The 10550-nt window shown below is 39.4% G+C and overlaps 1 protein-coding gene and 1 long non-coding RNA gene across 2 annotated transcripts in view; both read right to left on the reverse strand.

Moving 5' to 3' along the window:
- SPG21 (SPG21 abhydrolase domain containing, maspardin) overlaps positions 1 to 6784 on the reverse strand; it is a 33183-nt gene extending 26399 nt beyond the window's left edge. Inside the window, exons 1-2 of the mRNA XM_026673085.2 lie at positions 6602 to 6784; positions 752 to 852 (exon numbers count right to left, since the gene is read on the reverse strand). The gene's annotated coding sequence lies outside the window, so the exon portion shown is untranslated. The remainder of the gene's footprint in view (positions 1 to 751; positions 853 to 6601) is intronic.
- A 1732-nt stretch (positions 6785 to 8516) lies between these two features.
- On the reverse strand, positions 8517 to 9418 carry LOC148129707 (uncharacterized). The gene is made up of 2 exons (XR_015750748.1): positions 8972 to 9418; positions 8517 to 8866 (listed from the first exon to the last, which is right to left on the reverse strand). It is a non-coding gene; the product is annotated as an uncharacterized LOC148129707 (long non-coding RNA).
- Between the last annotated feature and the right edge of the window lie 1132 nt (positions 9419 to 10550).

Genomic DNA, 10550 nt, shown 5'->3' on the forward strand with positions numbered 1-10550 from the left:
ATTGCTCCCTTATCTGTTCCTCCCTGGATATCCTAGGATGAAGAGGGAGTGGGCCTGGATCTTCCTCTGAATGCCCAGGCGGAGTAAGCCCTTCCCCAGTTTCCTCTACAGCCACTGGAGCCACACTCTCACGCCCTATCAGCTGTTCCACCTCTCCTTCAGAATCAGATTCCAACAGGGGCATGATAGTTCCATTGATTAATTGTTCTGATTGTCAGGAAATTTCTCCTTAGTTCTAGGTTTGTTTTTGGGATGCTCTTTTGAACATCTGAAACTCCAAAAATCCGGTTTTGTTTTAAAGCTGGATTGCTGAAGCTTAGGAGCCTGCAATGAACAAAATTCAATCAAACCAACTACATCTTAGATGCCTCCAGTGCTTGTTTTCTAGCCCCTGCAAATGTTACTTAGCTGCTCCCCACCTTCACAGAGGGAGAGAATTCCTTGAACAAATCCACAGATTTCCTTTATTTTTATTTTCTTTTTAACTGCTTTTTACGGTTATATATCTTTCATGGCTTTTAGACTTTCCCCAATTCTTCCTTCATCCCCCCCCTCTCCAATTCCTAAGTAGCTTGAAAAGAGGGTGTATTTTATTGCAACTCACTCCCAAGTCTGTTAATCAACTGGAGAATGTGAATTAAAACACATTTTTTGGTACATTCTGCTCATGCCCATAAAGGATTTGCACGAGCTATTTAAACGCACAGCTTAAGAGAAGGACCTTAATTCTGCAGGAACGAAACCAACCAACCTTGAATGTCTTTGAATTATAACCAAGACAGAAATGCAGGGTAAAATCAGAAAGTCAGTGATGGAAGGAAGTGCCTTAAGACAACGGAAACGTTCACCAATCTGCAAAACACAGTAAAACAAATCTCAACAAACCAATGTTATCTGAAGCACTATTACGGTAACTGTTTACTCTATTTTCTCCAGCAGCATTGTCATGAATTCACTGATTTATGAACCTGGAGACATACAGTATCTTGCATCCTAAAATATGTAGTGGATACTTGAAATAGCAGTGACCATGTTTAAAAAGGTAAAAGTTCCCCTTGCACATAGGTGCTAGTTGTTTCTGGCTCTAGGGGGCGGTGCTCATCTCCGTTACAAAGCCAAAGTGCCAGCGCTGTCCGAAGACGTCTCCGTGGTCATGTGGCCGGCATGACTAAACGCCAAAGGCGCACGGAACGCTGTTACCTTCCCACTAAAATGGACCCTATTTTTCTATTTGCATTTTTACGTGCTCTCAACTGCTAGGTTGGCAGAAGCTGGGACAAGTAACGGGAGCTCACTTCGTTATGCAACAATGCTAGGGATTCGAACCGCTGAACTGCCAACCTTTCTGATCGACAAGCTCAGCATCATAGCCACTGAGCCACCGCATCCAGGTTTACACCTCACCATAAACCATGAGGTAGTTTTCATGTGATTTTCACTGAGTTGTGAGCATCCTCTACTTTTTCGCTGTTACATTTTGTCCCATTCTAGAGTATTTTTTACTAATGTAGCTTCAAGGAAGGAGGCTGCCTTTCATTCTTCTCTAGTTTTATTTAAGCCAATCCAGAGTTTTAGGAAAGAACCTATTTACAGATAGCCCTCAACTTATGACCACAATTGAGCCCAACATTTCTGCTGCTAAGTGAGACATTTCTTAAGTGAGTTTTGTCCCGTTTTATGGCCTTTCTTGCCACAGCTGTTAAGTGAATCACTCCAGTTGATAAGTTCTTAACCCAGTTAAGTGAACCTGGCTTCCCCTTTGACTTTACTGGTCAGGAGGTTGAAAAACATAACCATCATAAATGTGAGTCAGTTGCCAAGCATCTGAATTTTGATCATGTGACCATGGGATGCCACAATGGTCACAAGTGTGAAAAACGGTCATAAGTTTTTTTTTCAGTGTTGTAACTTTGAATGGTCACTAAGTGAACTGTTATATGTCAAGGACTAGCTGTATTTTCTTCCTTCTCATTCCCCTAATCTTGAATTTCTATTCCTGCATTTCCTCTGTTATTTCAATGGCTGCCCAGGTGAATCTTTTTCCCACTGCTGAAGAAATAAAATTTATCAGATGGAGCCCAACTACGATTGATAGCTACCTGATCAGAAACATACCTGTTTAAAATTCATCCTGTCTGTAACGAAAGTATTTCTATATCAAGCCTAAGGCATGTGACCTTGTTCCGAACTGCTGATTATAGCTTAACCCGCCTGAACACTGAAGACTGCTCTTTCCATTCTTTCTTTTCCTGTTTCCTTTTGTATTTTTATTGAACGTTAAAAGAAAATTTATACAAAAGAAGACAAGAAGTGTAAAAAAAAAGTAAAACACAGATGAATGAACAAGGGATTTAGATCTGGAGGTTATCATTTTCTAGTATAATACAGCTTTAAGTAAATGAACTTATCCTATTGGTTAACAGTTCAAAAAGTCACTATTCACCACTAAACAAATGTTTTTCAAACTTGGCCATTTTAAGATGTGTGGACTTCAATTCCCAGAATTCCCCAGCCAGCCTTCTGGAAGTTGGGAGTCCACACACATTAAAGAGGATAAGTTTGAAAATCACTGCTATAAACTAAGAATGAATATTGACAACTATGATCAACCTACCATAACCCACCAGTAAAATTATAGTCACAGTTTGGTGGGGGTACACTACAAATGTTGTATTCTAGGAATTGATTCTAGTTCTAGGACTGAATTCTCAGCTAGATTGGTTTTTAAAATATGAAGTCACTCCAGACATTGAACCATCTTCTCACACTTAACTATTCTTCTCCTAAAGAGACCAAGCACCAGGAAAAAGCAGATAATACGGTGCGGTATTGTTGTAGCAACACACAAAGCTAATTCAGCACACTCTGAAAGGATCAATGATTTTAAGTTCTTCTATCATTTCTAACGTTTTTCTCAGCTTTGAACTGTCTTACTGACTTGGAACTTGCTTATGTTCAAAAAAGTATTAAAAGCTTGTATCAAAATGCTGCATGCAGAAAGGTATACCAAGAATTAGAAACAGCCTGTCAATGTTAGCCTTCTAACAATTCCAGAATTTAAAATTGCCTTTTCCCTGACCGCAACTGCTGCTAATTTCTTTTAAAAATTGGTAGGAAAACCTAACCATCTAATTTATAAATTATTTTTATTGCTTTAGTGTTGTGTGAAACCAATACATTGTGATTTTCCAATACATTGTGATTTAGTACAAGATGTAGAACTTGCTAGACAATTTGGGAAACGAGCTTGTAATTTTACTGAACCATTAAGAATCTTCAGATACCACTGTATATCAGTGTACTAAATTAGAGCTGAGAATACAGTAAGGAAATCTATTTTGAAATATTCAGTACAGTTAATGGTTGGGCCTTTCCTTTGATCTTCCAGCTTTGGCCATAAATCTTCTATGATCATCCAAGCATGGAGAAGTGTAGTCAGCTATCCCATCTGGCAGTAAATTATATACGAATAACATTTATGAATTAAAGGACTATCTCCAGTTTGTATTAATGAGCTCCCACCATTCCATCTCTTGCTACAGTTTACTTACAACCCTAAAAGATAGTTTGAATTCATTTACTTACATATTCCATATTAAAAAGTATTCAGTAGTCAAGACACATTCCAAATATTTTCAATCCACAAAGAATGTCAAAGAATAGCACCACTAACAGACACTGTAGCTTAGACTTAAAAATGAATGAGCTGGAAGAGACCTTGGGGGGGGTCTTCTAGTCCAGCCCCCTGCTCAAGCAGGATGGACTACAACTCCTAAACAGTTGCACAATATGTTATACTGAGCTACACACCCACAGAGAAAGACAGTCACCAGCAAATTAGAAAGGAATGAAATGCACAAGAAGATGTACAGCAATACATGTTTTTACTTAGCAAATTTCTTACTTAAAAGCACGCCTCTCATTGCTTATTTTATAAATTTCTTCCCCCAAGATTGTTCCTCGAAGCAGTTTACAATAAAAATTAAAATACAGTCATAAACACCTATATTGTATATGTTGTAAAATAACTCATTCAATTGATGGGGATGGAACAATGAAAACAAAACAGAACTATTCATTGGAATAGACAGGAAAGGCCTGGATAGAAGAGAAAACTTCAACAGGTGCCTTAGAGTTGGGATCATAGATGTATGAATATTTGCAAAAAGAGGATTAGTAGTATTGGAGACACCACAGAGCAGCTCTCTAAGGAGCAACCACAGGTATCTCTCTGTGGCTCTTGACATGCCCAAGCCCCTCATGTGATGGTCTATATCAGGAAGGTTGATCTTCATTTATCCTGACCCAAAGGAGACCCACAAAGTCAGGATAGAAGCTGTGAACGCACCCCACATAAAAAACAGGCAGAGTTTCAATTGTGTGGCCAGAGGTCCATTATAAGCAAAGCTCTGGATTACGGCCCAATAAACAGCCAGCACATTTATCTTGGAAAAGTGCAGCAGATACACAACAAATTAACAGCCTTATTCCACATCAGACAAAACTTGAGACCCACGTGAAGCACATGGGAATAATCTCAGTGTGAGGCTAGTACAACATATTTTCCCTGTACAAGAACTATAATTGTTGGCATGCCATTTGAAATGGACAGTTAGGATTTTGGGCTAAAGTCCCTTAGGCCTCCAATGAAAACGACAGGATTCTCTTAGAATTTTCCTTTTTCTGAAATACCAACAGCCTTTGCAGGAATCATTTCCTTCTCCATGTTAGAGCAGGATTTCATCTCTTATTCACATACCAAGACAATTGCCCAAGATTTATTTAATTGGGCAACACAACTTGATTCCTACAGACGTTTTCAGGATAACCAGAAATAAGTTTAAACATGCACTGCTCCATAACAACACATCTCGTACTACATATCCAGCAGGCTGAAACCCAAACCTGGTTATACCATAAGGAGGGCCCAGATTGTTGGGGGCAAGATGCTGACTCTGTAAACCGCTTAGAGGGGGCTGTAAAGCACTGTGAAGCAGTATATAAGTCTAAGTGCAATTGCTTATTAGGTCTTCTGGACACAGTCTCTCTGCTCCAAAACAACGGACATATCTAACAGTTTTTGAGAAAAGGCAACGGCAATAGAACTAGGATTAATGAGAAAAGAACCAATGAAAAACTAGCTGAGATTCAGCTGAAGGCATGGTGAAGAAACAGATGTGGTCCTGTAGTATTTATTATACAGGTAGTCCTCGACTAACAATAGTTTGTTTAGTAACTGTTTGAAGTTACAACGGCACTGAAAAATGTGACTTGTGACGTTTTTCACACTTGTGACCATAGTAGCATCCCCATGATTACATTATCAAAATTTATGCACTTGGCAACTGATTTATACTTATGACCGGTGCGGTGTCCCAGGGTCATATGATCTCCTTTTGTGACAAGCAAAGTTAATGGGGAAGCCAGATTCACGTGTTACTAAATTAACAACTGCAGCAATTCACTTAATTGAGGCAAGAAAAATCGTAAAATGGAGCAAAGCTCACTTAACAAATGTCTCACTCAGCAACAGAAATGTTGGACTCAATTGTGGTTTTAAGTTGAAGACGACCTGTATTTATTATACTTCTCTATTGTTCTATTTCCCCCCCTCCCAAAAAAAACCTCCATTAAATATATAATAAGACTTTAAATAACTGTAATGGAACTGACAACTCTTAAAAACAATAAATTGTAGTTATCATTTGGAATCAGGGAGTTGAAAATGACCTTTGAGGCCCCCAGATCCAACCCCTGTTCTGTTCTGTTTTGTGCAGGAATCCAAGCAAAAGGATCTTTAACTGATGTCTTTGCAATCTCTGCCTGAACACCTGCAGAAAAGTGATACTCTCTTATTTGTTTATGGAAGTTATTCAATTTGTAACACCACCCAACTCTCAAGCAAAAAAAAAAAAAAACATGAAAACCACACCAAAAGAAAAAAAACAAAACCCTTTTCTCTGGGGTTTCCGCCCTCCAAACAGCTCTCATGTGAGGAAATCTTTAGCAACATCTAACCGAAATGGCATTCCTTTAATCTGAAATCCAGGGCTTTGTGCATCCAGCCCTTTGCAACGAGTAATCATGGTCTGCATGAAATAGGCACCAGATCAAATACACCCTTAAATTGAGATTGAAGCCCCCGTTTTCCTTTTCCTTTAAAGTGGATTATGTTGAGTTGGGAAGGAAACATAAGCAGAAATAAAATGCTTAAAAAGGGATGTAAATAAACAAGGTTAGAGGCCCATCTTCCTGCACCCAGCAGAGCCCCCTTCCACTCCCATCTCCTTCCTCCACCACCCCCAACTCATTACACAACTGCACAACTTTCACACCAGCAGAGAATTTAGATTTAAGAGCAACTTATGTTGATCCTTAACAACAGTCTTGCAAGGCAGACCAGGCTGGGAGCAAGTGGCCCAGCATGCCTTCCTAATGAGGTTGGTCGGGGAGGGGCAGTTCTGAATGCAATTCCCACCACTCCGTCCCCTGGTCAGTTGCAGCCCCCGCTCCCTCCCCGCGCCCACTCCTCTTTTAACAGCCCCACTCAAGCCAGGAACAATAGAACACTCCCCACCCCACCCTCAGCCCCTTCATTTACCCCAGCCCCAGTTCAGGGTCCCGCCACGGTCTTCTAACGAGCCGCGCCAAAACCCGCTCCTCAATGCGGGAAAGCAACATGCCAAGCCCCGTGCTCACCAGGCGTGGGGTCAGCCCTGCGAACGCGAGGGAGAACTAACGTCGCCCCCCTCCAGCCATCCGCAATGGTACCGTCGCTCTTCCTAAAGCAGCCCGACGCTTCAACTGCCCCGCCTCCCCCAGTGGGCGGGGAAGGCCGGCGGCGGCACGCCGATCTCTGACGTCATGGCCGAAAAAAAAAAAAGTGGGGGGGACGGGCTTCCACAAGTGGAAGCGGATTTGCTGACCGAGCTCGGTGAGGATCGAGCCGGAAGAAGAGAAGCTACGCGAGCCCACGTGATGGGGCGGAGATCTGCGCAGGCGCATATCTGTCCCTTTAATGCGGAAGTACAGTAGTTGTCCATCGCCTAAGAATAGATTTGTCTGTTGCCACCTTGCTACGAGGAGGTTTTATATTTCTTATTCGTTTTGCATAATCCTGGCTGTATTACTTATTGTTTACAATTCAGAATCCCATTCAGAGGTTTATGCCTCTCAAACATTGAAATACACCCAACAGAGATGTTGAACTACAACTCCCAGAATCCCCAAGAAGCGACTGTGGTTTGTTAATTCCCTGCTAGGAATTCCAGCCCAATTCTGAAGGGTAAAAGCATGTTTGGTGACATTAGGACTGAACAAGGAGGCTTTAAGGATTTGCTTAGAGATAAGATATGGAAGAAGAAATCGTTTTTTGTATTTTAAGAGACGGCAATGAGCTACTAAAATTGTTTATACTTGTGATGGAGGTGGGATGTTGTTTTATGCATTTTTATTTTTTTATTTTCTATTTTTTTTAATCCATGTTCTATTTTTTAATTCATTTTAGTTCATGTTAGTTTGTACTATTGTAAATGGTAATCTTTAATAATAAAATTACTATTAAAGCACAATATGCTTTTTAAATTACTTGTTGAAAAAATTGCTCTCTTCCTGTTGGCTTTACTGCTGGAATTTTACAGAATGTACCACAATTCATTGTGGATTGAAAATTGTTCTCCCAATGTACTCCATTCCAGCTTTTCCTTCCTGAAACATAGACATTGCATGCCACCCAGAGGTGAAGGTTAGTATTTACTGACAGAGATATAAACTGCTTTTTATACATGTCAGAAATAAATTAGTTCTATCTATCCTATTTGAATTCTACTTAGAAATAAAGGAGAATAATCTCCATTATACTTAAAATTGTAATGCAGATGTCAGTGTAAAATATCCTTTCTCCTATCTTTAGTAGAGGAAAGGGAATAACTTAAGGTAAACTCCTGTAGAAATCCTCAGATGAGTCATTTGCCAAAAGAAAAAGATCAGAGTATCTGAAATTCTAAATAGCTACTGGTGTCAGCCCAATCAACAATAGATCAATGGAGGAAAGTTTAATATATTGGCAATTCCTTACTGGAAACCTCAAACAAACATCAGGTAGCTATATTACAATAATAATGCAAGAACTTACATTCTTTTTACAGAAATGAAGGGATTTATATTATGTGAACAATATTAATTACAACATGCATTGTGGATCCCAGGCTGGGGAATTGCTGCAAAATATTGCCTGGATTACACAATTTAACAAAGCTAAAATGGTTTGGTCAGTTGGTGGTTTAGTGGTTTGTGAGAAAGAAGCCATAAACTTTGCATATTGTTTGAACCAGACCATCTACTTTTTGAAGCCACTGCTTTGTTAACATGGGTTTTTGTGCAAAACCAGCCATTTGCTCAATCATGGTTTAACAAACCACAGTGCCTGAGTTTCCAACCACATATAAAGAAAAACAATCTCTTCTCTTGGTTTTTTTAAACACTAGAAATTATATCCCACAGATGTTCAGCAGATGTCTCTTCTAGTTGTCACACTCTATATTGCAAAGTCATTGTTCTTGTAGAGACTTCATTTTTCTTTAAGAATTTACCAGTTTCAAAATCTCCAAGTCTCTAATTTCTTTTTTTTTCACAAACTATTTAATATCAAAAGTTAATACACTATAAGGTTTCTTTTTTATTCTCTTCTTTTGCCCCTTTCAGCTTTGTTCAATTCTTATTATTTCCTGGTTTCCTTTTCACTAGTTCTTTAGCTGTCCAGCACCCTCACTGCTATAGTTAAAACTTTCGCAGTGTTTACCTCTCGTCAGGTTCCACGGCTCTGAAGTCTTATTTGCACTCCCTTCCACTGCTTTGCATAAAAAGCCTAGGGGAAAAGAAACTTCCGTCAAGTAAACATCACCATAGTTCCATTTGCTGATCGCTTATTTCGTCCAGCCATCAGATCATCTCAGCAGCCATCGCTGGTCACCTTCTCCCGGTCCTCTCAGATCCTGGTTTCTCCTGCTGCTCGCTGCCAGCCGCCGCTTGCTCACGGTCTGCAAGACACCCCAACTCCTTCAGCCGTCCCTCCAGGACTTGTGACAGCTCCAATGAGCTCCACGGACACAGGAAAAGTGACTTGCGAAGTGGAGAAGATTGCTCGCACTGCTGCTTTCTCCAACAGCTGGCCCCGGAGATGGCACCTCCCACCCACCAGATTAGCTAAAATGAATGGCTTCCAATCTTCGACATGCTGGAAATGCCTGAAAGAACGAAGCACTTACTACCATATGTGGTGGAAGTGCAAGAAAATGCAAGAATTTTGGCAAAAAAATTGGCAATGGATAGAGGAAATGTTAAATGTAAAAATAAATTATACACCAGAAATGTTCTTACTAGGAATAACAAATGAGAATCTTAAAAAAGCAGATCTGTATCTAATTATACATATTATCACAGCCGCAAGATTATCAATTGCCCAAATATGGAAATCAAAAGAAATACCTAATGATGAAATACTAAAAAAAATTCTATACTGCGCCGAGCTAGATAGCTTAAGACTGAAGAAACAAGATACTTCGGAATTTTATGAAATATGGAAAAAAAATTACAATTGGATATGAAAGGAAGTCAAAAAAATGTAAAATAGAAATTAAAGAGTTTATACTACAATAAAATTTCTTAGAAATGAATATAAAGATTTACAATGTAAATATGTATATAGATGTGTGTGTGTGTGTGTGTGTATGCTATATTGTGTGATGACATTCTGATATTCAACAATGTAAAGACTGCTGATATATGTCAAAAGATCACCATGTTCAAATGTTTTTAAATTTTAATTTTCAATAAAATTAAAAAAAAAAAAACTATGATGGCTTAATATCTATGGAGATTCTCAAGGTTCTCCCAAAGGTGCTTTTTCAAGAGGCAACTGGACTTTCTGGTTTTTCTTTGAAGATGTTTCGCTTCTCACCCAAGAAGCTCAGAGCTGAAGAAGCTTCTTGGGTGAGAAGCAAAACGTTTTCAAATCAAAACCAGAAAGTCCAGTTGCCTCTTGCAAAAAAAAGCACTTTTGGGACTATGATTACTTAGCATGCAGCAAACAGCATTTTGTGGCCAACTTTGTCATCAATTAATCAGAATAGCTGGAAAGGATCTTGGAGGTCTTCTAGTCCAACCTTCTGCTCAAGCAGGGGCCCTATACCATTTCAGACACGTGGCTGTCCAACATGAAACTAAGTCAACTGAACATTTAAAAATGTATCACAAATATTAGCAGGTGATACATTATTATTATTATTATTATTATTATTATTATTATTATTATTATTATTATTATTATTATTATTATTATTATTATTTATTATTATTATTATTATTATTATTATTATTATTATTTAATTATTCTTCTTCCCCTTTCCCCCTTCCACTCCCCCTCCTCTCGCGATACTTCCTTTCTTCCGCGCGACCTGAACGGCGCTCCCAGCAGGCGGCGCGCGCTCCTCTCCGCTCGGGAAAAGGGCGGCGCGATGCCTGCCGGGAGGCGTAGTTCGCCGCCTTCTTCC

This window comes from Notechis scutatus, chromosome 11, assembly GCF_049901735.1.
Source record: "Notechis scutatus isolate UNSWTSFEM ecotype Mainland chromosome 11, rNotScu1.2, whole genome shotgun sequence".
Classification (NCBI taxonomy): Eukaryota; Metazoa; Chordata; class Lepidosauria; order Squamata; family Elapidae; genus Notechis; species Notechis scutatus.